The sequence below is a fragment of the Ranitomeya imitator genome, unplaced genomic scaffold (assembly GCF_032444005.1).
Source record: "Ranitomeya imitator isolate aRanImi1 unplaced genomic scaffold, aRanImi1.pri SCAFFOLD_773, whole genome shotgun sequence".
In the NCBI taxonomy this organism is placed as follows: domain Eukaryota; kingdom Metazoa; phylum Chordata; class Amphibia; order Anura; family Dendrobatidae; genus Ranitomeya; species Ranitomeya imitator.
The window spans coordinates 52472-60216 of NW_027193794.1; the positions used below are offsets into that span (position 1 = coordinate 52472).

The 7745-nt window shown below is 52.7% G+C and overlaps 1 long non-coding RNA gene across 1 annotated transcript; it reads right to left on the reverse strand.

The window, feature by feature from the left end:
- Positions 1-1697: 1697 nt before the first annotated feature.
- Positions 1698-5796, reverse strand: LOC138654233 (uncharacterized). Its single transcript, XR_011316144.1, has 2 exons — positions 5689-5796; positions 1698-2478 (listed from the first exon to the last, which is right to left on the reverse strand). It is a non-coding gene; the product is annotated as an uncharacterized lncRNA (long non-coding RNA).
- Positions 5797-7745: the final 1949 nt, after the last annotated feature.

The window sequence follows — 7745 nt, forward strand, 5'->3', positions numbered from 1 at the left end:
GGGTTATACTCAGGAATGGGGGCAGTAGTGCTAGTTGTGGGGTTATACTCAGGAATGGGGGCAGTAGTGCTAGTAGTGGGGTTATACTCAGGAATGGGGGTGTAGTGCTAGTAGTGTGGTTATACTCAGGAATGGGGGTGTAGTGCTAGTAGTGGGGTTATACTCAGGAATGGGGGCAGTAGTGCTAGTAGTGGGGTTATACTCAGGAATGGGGGCAGTAGTGCTAGTAGTGGGGTTATACTCAGGAATGGGGGCAGTAGTGCTAGTAGTGGGGTTATACTCAGGAATGGGGGCAGTAGTGCTAGTAGTGGGGTTATACTCAGGAATGGGGGCAGTAGTGCTAGTAGTGGGGTTATACTCAGGAATGGGGGTGTAGTGCTAGTTGTGGGGTTATACTCAGGAATGGGGGCAGTAGTGCTAGTTGTGGGGTTATAGTCAGGAATGGGGCAGTAGTGCTAGTAGTGGGGTTATACTCAGGAATGGGGGTGTAGTGCTAGTAGTGTGGTTATACTCAGGAATGGGGGTGTAGTGCTAGTAGTGGGGTTATACTCAGGAATGGGGGCAGTAGTGCTAGTAGTGGGGTTATACTCAGGAATGGGGCAGTAATGCTAGTAGTGGGGTTATACTCAGGAATGGGGGCAGTAGTGCTAGTAGTGGGGTTATACTCAGGAATGGGGGCAGTAGTGCTAGTAGTGGGGTTATACTCAGGAATGGGGGCAGCAGTGCTAGTTGTGGGGTTATACTCAGGAATGGGGGTGTAGTGCTAGTTGTGGAGTTATACTCAGGAATGGGGGCAGTAGTGCTAGTTGTGGGGTTATACTCAGGAATGGGGTCAGTAGTGCTAGTAGTGGGGTTATACTCAGGAATGGGGGCAGTAATGCTAGTAGTGGGGTTATACTCAGGAATGGGGGTGTAGTGCTAGTTGTGGGGTTATACTCAGGAATGGGGGCAGTAGTGCTAGTAGTGGGGTTATACTCAGACTGCGGAGACCTGGTTGTCGTAACCAGTGCCTTCCCCCCTCCCATCAGTCCCGTAATGAAACACACACAGTCCTAGGTGGGTTGAACAGGTCGGTCACAGTTTATTAATTAAATAATCGGAGAAAGGGCAATTACATATCGTAACGAGCGGCTCGCGCCGAGCTCCTGTCCGTGATCGACAGGGGAATTGGCCCAACGAGCGGTTACGACCTTTGCCCTCCTCCGCTTTTTCCGCTGTGACTTAATAAAGGTTACCAGGGGTTAGTTCTATCAACATGCGTAATAATTTTTTTTTTTTTTTTTTTAAATCTTACAACATAATTCACACATTTACATTATCCTGTGGGTTAGTTTAATCATTAGCCTTTAAAAGGGAGGGTGGGTGGGACAAAAGCTTCCAGGTGTCCTGCCGAGAGTGAAAGAGAAAGTTCTCGACCGGACACCTGGATTTAACCCCTGTAGGAGTGGCCGTAGGACCCCTCCCCTCCAGTGCCCACTGGCCGGCTGGGGGTCTTCCAATCAGTGCATCACTAAGGGGGAGTGATGCTAGGGGGGATCTGGCACAGACCACCTTTACGTGCAGCTCTCTATGTGCTCCCCAGTCAGAGACGCGTTCCTTAATCAGTACCGCGTCTGCCAGACTGCGGAGACCTGGGTGTCGTAACCAGTGCCTTCCCCCCTCCCATCAGTCCCGTAATGAAACACACACAGTCCTAGTTGGGTTGAACAGGTCGGTCACAGTTTATTAATTAAATAATCGGAGAAAGGGCAATTACATATCGTAACGAGCGGCTCGCGCCGAGCTCCTGTCCGTGATCGACAGGGGAATTGGCCCAACGAGCGGTTACGACCTTTGCCCTCCTCCGCTTTTTCCGCCACGGAGGATCCCGTGTATTAACTACGCGGGACTCCGACCCCACCCCTCGATGCTAGGGCCTGTTCAACCCCATCCTGTAAACCAGACAGAAAAATATCGATGCCAATGTCCGTTAGGTGAACTCCGTCCGGCCTTAATTGTGGCGTGTTATCCCCTTGTAGCTGGTGGTGAAGGATCACGATACGATACCGCCTCTTCCTCTCACATATTTTCCAATCCGCGCGTTGAATTTCCTTCTTGTCCGCTCTATGGCTTTTTTATCTCTTACACCTCGCCACACGGCCCGTGGTGTTATATCCAACCACACCAGTATTATGTTCCTGAATAGGCAGTTGAACCTTTCCATATCCGTTGTCACCCATTTGTACAATTCGGCCACCTTTTGTTTGCCGAGGTCATTGCCACACGCATGTACCACCATTCTCACCAGGTGTTCCGCCATCCTTGCTATGCCAACCATCTCTTTGAACACCTGTCTCCACTGGAGGCCTCTGACACCCCTCCAGTTACCTTTTTTTTTTTTTTTTTCCGGGAGGTAAAGATTTGTCCCTCCTGGCCGCCGTTCGGCCCTCTTTTCGGCCCAGTAAACGTAGGAATCTCCTACAACCCAAACTTCAACCCCTGTAAGAGACAACACATGTTAATTAAGCAAGTCGGGTCTTATGTATCTGGCGAAGCATGCGGACTTCCAACGACCCATTCTCTGCAACTCGGCCTCTGACACTCCTGCCCTGGCCGCTTCTGTGGCTGCACCTATGCGAAACGAATGTGTTCCGTACTCCTTTGGATTTGCGCCGGCTTTTTCCAAGCATAGCTTGAACATCGCCTGAAATTGGTACTTGGTCAGAGGGGACCCGTCTGTATGAGTGAAGAAAAATCTACCAGCGTGTCTTATCCCGGCGTATCTTCTAACCATTTTTAGTGGGCAAGCTGGGCCATGTGTGTATGTTCCATCTCATGTCACTACTTCAAGCTATTCAGCACCTTCCTAGATTGGGTAGTTCGGTACGAGACGGGCAGTAAATCCCTAATCCACTACCTCGACGATTTCCTGTTCGTTGGCCCCAGAAATTCTAAAGTCCGCTCCAATCTACTAGAAAAATTCAAATCTATATCACTCAAATTCGGCGTGCCATTGTCACCGGAGAATACGGAGGGTCCATGTAATGTATTGCCCTTCCTGGGCATTGAAATAGATACCAACATGATGGTGTTCCGCTTACCAGAGGATAAAATACAAAAAACCCAGCAAATATTGAAAGGCTTCCGCGAAGTTAACAAGGTAACCCTACAGCAAATGCAGGCGTTATTGGGTCTACTGACGTTTGCCTGCCGCGTAATGCCGGTCGGAAGAGCATTCTCGCGCAGACTATCTCTGGCAACAAAAGGCGCTTCTCAGCCCGGCCAAAGAATTAGGCTCACTCGTTCGCTAAAAGCAGATCTGCTGGTATGGCAGACGTTCCTGCAATCGTACAACGGTCACACGTGCGTCATGGCTAGAGAGATCACAAGCGAGGATTTAGGGCTGACAATAGGGTGGAACAAAAAAGAGGGTTTTGCAGCAATCTATAAAAACCAATGGTGCAAATCTGGTTGGCCAGAGAAATGGACGACAACAAAGTGGGGGCAAGACCCAGCCCTATGGGAATTGTTTGCGGTAGTAGCAGCGATGGAGTTATGGGCCGATCAGTTGAGGAACATGAACATTTGTTTCCAAACTAAAAATGTGAAAACAGCGAAGAGTCTAAATCACATGTCCTCTTCATCCTTGCCCATACTCGCTCTCTGGCGACGGCTCGCACTGATATGCCTAGAAAACAATATTTGGTGTAGAGCCACCGTGGTGGCGGAAGTTGACGATAATATCTTTAACCCATTGTTATTTTCCAATTGGCAAGCTTTCAGAATCCAGCAGCCCAACGCGCAACACCGGGGTATTCTGTGTCCACAGTCCCTGTGGGATACAGTAGCCAATCATTGATGCCCTTAATCCGGGCCTCCGTTTCGCCAGCTACCTGGCAGGTGTATGGTAAGGCTTGGGAGGAGTGGTGCTCATTAATTCAGGGTAGGCCAGTCGATAAATGCAACCGAGCACGAAGCGCGGTGACAACCGATTTCCTATTACGGATGAGGGAAGGTGGGGCGTCGGGCACCTCGGCACAACGGAAATTATCGGGGCTAGCATTTTTCTTTCAATTATTGGGTTGGGTAGACGTAACTAAGTCCTTCTGCATAAGACAAGCCATAAAAGGTTGGAAGAGGCTTCAGCCAAGTCAAGAATGTCGCCGCCCCATTTCACTGAGACTATTGCAGGAACTGATTGCGATATCCCCGTCGGTCTGCTTATCGCAATATGAGGCGGCCCTCATATCAGCAGCTTTTGCGACCGTCTTTTTCGGAGCACTGCGTATCAGCAATTTATATGATTTGCCACGTGCGCGACTTCTGTCCGGGCTCTGCGATAAATCGGACCCCTTGGCTGTTGTCTGAGATCTGCGGCGGCTCCTATGGGAGCTGCGTCTGCGACGGTGACGGGAGGGGCGTTTAGAGGGGTAGCGGGAATGGTGATGGGAGTTATCTGATGAGGATTGGGAGGACGTGCGGCGTCTACGCCTTCGTCCGCCGTTGCTCAGCGGTGTAATGGGGGGGTTCTAGCGGTATTATGGGGGGTGAATATTGGAGGTATCCGGTCCTGTTGTGCTACTTAGAAGGGGGGGGAGTCAGGCGGTAACTGTATTCATCCTCGTTGCTGGGATTTAATGGGGCGGCGGTTGACGGATAATTTTTATTAGGAAATTGGGCAATGGGGGGAGGTGTAAATATGTCCATGCTTGGTGCGTTTATTGATATTACGCAGTGATTCCCGTTGTGCAGCTGTCGAGCGCCCTGCTCGGTCCTATGGGACCGAACAATGCGCTCTTCAGCCGCGCTGTAACCGCTTCGTCCTGACCCCTGATACCCCCGAGCAGGCATCAGTGCGGCGTCTGCCGGGGGTGAGCAGGAGGTCAGACCTGGAGAGAAATCAGCGCGCTGATCGGTCTGGTTTGACCGATCAACGCGCTCTGGGGACCGTGGGGCGCTATTGGAAGCCTCCAGGTTACCCCCTGCGGGCGGCATATATATGCCCGCAGGGAAGGTAATGGAGGACTGTCCGGCGCTGTAACCAGCGCTGTTGAAATGAGGCGACCGGAAGTGGGCGGGCGGAGGCAGGAAGTCGGTGGGCGGAGCTTCCACCGAGCGCCGGACCGATGCAGCGTGTGGTGCCCGAGGACGCCGGCCGCTGCGAGGCCGCCCCTTCACCGACCTGGAGCCGCTCCGGGGCGCGGGGTAGGCGGGCAGACCGCCTTCCCCCCCGCACAGCTGCGGTACCCGCCGGAACGGCCAGGGAAGGAGGCGAAGCCTCACGCCGCCTGGCGCCGCTAGCCAGCTCACCACCGGCCACCAGAGGCACAGGGGGAGGAGGCGACCCTGTCAGCTGCACGGCGCGGCCCGCGACGCCCGGGGGGACTACCCTTCGTTTGCGCTGTGTGCGGCACCCGGCCCTCCCCCGCCGCTTCCTGGAGGCCCTCCCAACGTCTGCGGCTGTGATACCCTCAGCCCGTAGGGGGGAAGAGAGGGGCAGCACCAAATCATACCCTGGACCGCATGAACGCTGCACGGGACGGCCCCCAGCTGGCGTGAAAGGTGAGCTAGCCATAAGGGGCCCCGGGGGCGCAGGCGTGAGGGAGGACGAGGCCGGACCAGATAAGGGGGGTGTGAGCAGGGGGTCGGGAGAGGGCACAGAAAGCTGAGCCCTGATGTCGGAAAAAACGGACCGAAGCCAGTTCTCACCTCTCTGTGCCGCTCTCTTCTGTAAGGCCTCAATCAGGGGGTCCGACATCACGACTGCAGGGACAAAAGCTTCCAGGTGTCCTGCCGAGAGTGAAAGAGAAAGTTCTCGACCGGACACCTGGATTTAACCCCTGTAGGAGTGGCCGTAGGACCCCTCCCCTCCAGTGCCAACTGGCCGGCTGGGGGTCTTCCAATCAGTGCATCACTAAGGGGGAGTGATGCTAGGGGGGATCTGGCACTTACAACCTTTACGTGCAGCTCTCTCTATGTGCTCCCCAGTCAGAGACGCGTTCCTTAATCAGTACCGCGTCTGCCAGGAATGGGGCCAGTAGTGCTAGTTGTGGGGTTATACTCAGGAATGGGGGCAGTAGTGCTAGTTGTGGGGTTATACTCAGGAATGGGGTCAGTAGTGCTAGTAGTGGGGTTATACTCAGGAATGGGGGTGTAGTGCTAGTAGTGGGGTTATACTCAGGAATGGGGGCAGTAGTGCTAGTAGTAGGGTTATACTCAGGAATGGGGTCAGTAGTGCTAGTAGTGGGGTTATACTCAGGAATGGGGGCAGTAGTGCTAGTAGTGGGGTTATACTCAGGAATGGGGGCAGTAGTGCTAGTAGTGGGGTTATACTCAGGAATGGGGGTGTAGTGCTAGTAGTGGGGTTATACTCAGGAATGGGGGCAGTAGTGCTAGTAGTGGGGTTATACTCAGGAATGGGGGCAGTAGTGCTAGTAGTGGGGTTATACTCAGGAATGGGGGCAGTAGTGCTAGTAGTAGGGTTATACTCAGGAATGGGGTCAGTAGTGCTAGTAGTGGGGTTATACTCAGGAATGGGGGCAGTAGTGCTAGTAGTGGGGTTATACTCAGGAATGGGGGCAGTAGTTCTAGTAGTGGGGTTATACTCAGGAATGGGGGCAGTAGTGCTAGTAGTGGGGTTATACTCAGGAATGGGGCAGTAGTGCTAGTAGTGGGGTTATACTCAGGAATGGGGGCAGTAGTGCTAGTAGTGGGGTTATACTCAGGAATGGGGCAGTAGTGCTAGTAGTGGGGTTATACTCAGGAATGGGGGCAGCAGTGCTAGTAGTGGAGTTATACTCAGGAATGGGGGCAGTAGTGCTAGTAGTGGGGTTATACTCAGGAATGGGGGCAGCAGTGCTAGTAGTGGGGTTATACTCAGGAATGGGGGCAGTAGTGCTAGTAGTGGGGTTATACTCAGGAATGGGGGTGTAGTGCTAGTTGTGGAGTTATACTCAGGAATGGGGGCAGTAGTGCTAGTAGTGGGGTTATACTCAGGAATGGGGGCAGTAGTGCTAGTAGTGGGGTTATACTCAGGAATGGGGGTGTAGTGCTAGTTGTGGGGTTATACTCAGGAATGGGGGCAGTAGTGCTAGTAGTGGGGTTATACTCAGGAATGGGGGTGTAGTGCTAGTTGTGGGGTTATACTCAGGAATGGGGGTGTAGTGCTAGTTGTGGGGTTATACTCAGGAATGGGGGCAGTAATGCTAGTAGTGGGGTTATACTCAGGAATGGGGGTGTAGTGCTAGTTGTGGAGTTATACTCAGGAATGGGGGCAGTAGTGCTAGTAGTGGGGTTATACTCAGGAATGGGGGTGTAGTGCTAGTAGTGGGGTTATACTCAGGAATGGGGGCAGTAGTGCTAGTAGTGGGGTTATACTCAGGAATGGGGGTGTAGTGCTAGTAGTGGGGTTATACTCAGGAATGGGGGTGTAGTGCTAGTTGTGGGGTTATACTCAGGAATGGGGGCAGTAGTGCTAGTAGTGGGGTTATACTCAGGAATGGGGGTGTAGTGCTAGTTGTGGGGTTATACTCAGGAATGGGGGTGTAGTGCTAGTTGTGGGGTTATACTCAGGAATGGGGCTGTAGTGCTAGTAGTAGGGTTATACTCAGGAATGGGGCCAGTAGTGCTAGTTGTGGGGTTATACTCAGGAATGGGGTCAGTAGTGCTAGTAGTGGGGTTATACTCAGGAATGGGGGTGTAGTGCTAGTAGTGGGGTTATACTCAGGAATGGGGCCAGTAGTGCTAGTTGTGGGGTTATACTCAGG